This window comes from Setaria italica, unplaced genomic scaffold, assembly GCF_000263155.2.
Source record: "Setaria italica strain Yugu1 unplaced genomic scaffold, Setaria_italica_v2.0 scaffold_12, whole genome shotgun sequence".
Lineage (NCBI taxonomy): Eukaryota > Viridiplantae > Streptophyta > Magnoliopsida > Poales > Poaceae > Setaria > Setaria italica.
The window spans coordinates 319662-321277 of record NW_014576736.1 but is presented as its reverse complement, the minus strand read 5'-3'; the positions used below and the strand labels follow the sequence as shown (position 1 = coordinate 321277).

At 41.7% G+C, this 1616-nt stretch overlaps 1 protein-coding gene across 1 annotated transcript in view; it reads left to right on the top strand.

Annotated features, from left to right (window-relative positions):
• LOC111256054 (ATP synthase subunit alpha, mitochondrial) overlaps window positions 1-574 on the top strand; it is a 4559-nt gene extending 3985 nt beyond the window's left edge. The window contains exon 1 of the mRNA XM_022823636.1: window positions 1-574. This exon is cut by the window's left edge and continues 3985 nt beyond it. The gene's annotated coding sequence lies outside the window, so the exon portion shown is untranslated.
• Window positions 575-1616: the final 1042 nt, after the last annotated feature.

Sequence of the window (1616 nt, the reverse complement as noted above, 5' to 3'; positions counted from 1 at the left end):
AAAGGAGGCGTATTCTCAGTAATGTGTGATTCAGTCACATAGAAAGTAGGCATATGCTTACTAAGTTGATTCCCTGAAATCTCTAGCCATACTAAGTGTATACTAGGGATCAAATAGTGAGGATCAATCCTATCCCTCCGGAAGGCGTACTCTCGTGCGCTATGCAAGAAAGGTATACCAAGTAAAAAAGACTAACATTGTCTGCTGGGGCGAGTAAGTAAGCTAAGCTAGTAGAAAAACGACAGAGCTACAACGACAGAGCACCACAGAGCTATAGTAGAAAAACAACCTGCCTAATAGAATAGATAGTACGGGTATCCTGTCAGTAGGCGTATCAGTAGCTATCGTAGACGGTAGTCCTGCTTAAGAAACTACAGAGCGGGTATCTAATAAGTCTAAATAAAGGAGCGAGCGGTACTCTTTCTTTTCTCACATAAACCCCCACTCCTATTCAGGCAACCTTGGCACCTTTGCAAGCTCTTTGCAACAGGCTCCAGGGAGGCTATAATGGTGATGGTGGCACTCCATGGGTTCATGAAGAGGAGCTTCCCCAGTAATTTCTGCTTTCCAAGCTTATGAAGAAGGAGGTGTTTCGCAAGTAGTCTTCTTACCAGCTAGCAAGGAAGTAAGCGAGCTTGTAGTCTCATGTGTTTGAGGCTGGCCAGCTAGGAGTTTGATTGATGCTGTTAATTCTTCTTACGCAGTACCACGGGATATCAGGTTAGAAGTGCGCCAGATAGAATTGAAGTTCCATACGTAAGATGAAAAGCCGTGATTCTAGCTGTCCTATCAAGAGTATTAGGCTAGTGAATTGCTCGAGAGTTTCATTGTTGTCTCTCATTCTCGCTTGAACTTATCGGATTGCTTATCATATAGTAGGTGGTGGGATATAAGAAGCCAAGTAACAAGTAAGCCTGTCGTTTCTCTCCTTTTAGTAGCCAAGTCAGATTGTAAGATAGCAAGTTAAAAGTTCGAAATCTGCTTGGTGAGCAGACGAGTAGTTTGACAAAGCATAAGTAGTTTATAGGGTTTGACAAAGCAACAAAGCCACGAGGCGTATCGAGAGTTTAAGTAGTGACAGGAAGATTGTAACTCGAGTGAGTAGTTTCAAGTAGCAATTGCTTTATCGTAGTATTCGGATGCGTAAGTAGTTTCAGTAGCCGATGTTTTATATTGCCTTTTAGCAGCTCAACTAGAAGATTGAATTCTACTTATTAGGTTTGGTGCTTGCCTAGCCGTTTCCACAGTATTAATTGTTGCTGTTCATTCTCTCTTATACTTATCAGCTTTCGTAGCTCTAGTTGTAGGTTTGCTTATCTGATTGAAAGAATAGAACTGATATGTCGTTGCACTCCGTTTAACAAGTAAGGAAGTAACAAAGAAGATTGACAGATAGATATAAGATATCAAAGTAGCAAGCGCGGTTACGCGATATCGGGTTTCAAGGGAGCAAGTAGTTTCTCCCATATTAGCAGGTAAGAAGGCAGAATGGAAAGCTGAAAGCTGAGCTGTAGTTTCCTACTTGCTTGTGGTATCTCTTGTATTACGTGACTGTGTCTTGTGTTTGAGGCTGGCCAGCTAGAAGACTCAAAGTATGATATGAAAATAAGAGACAA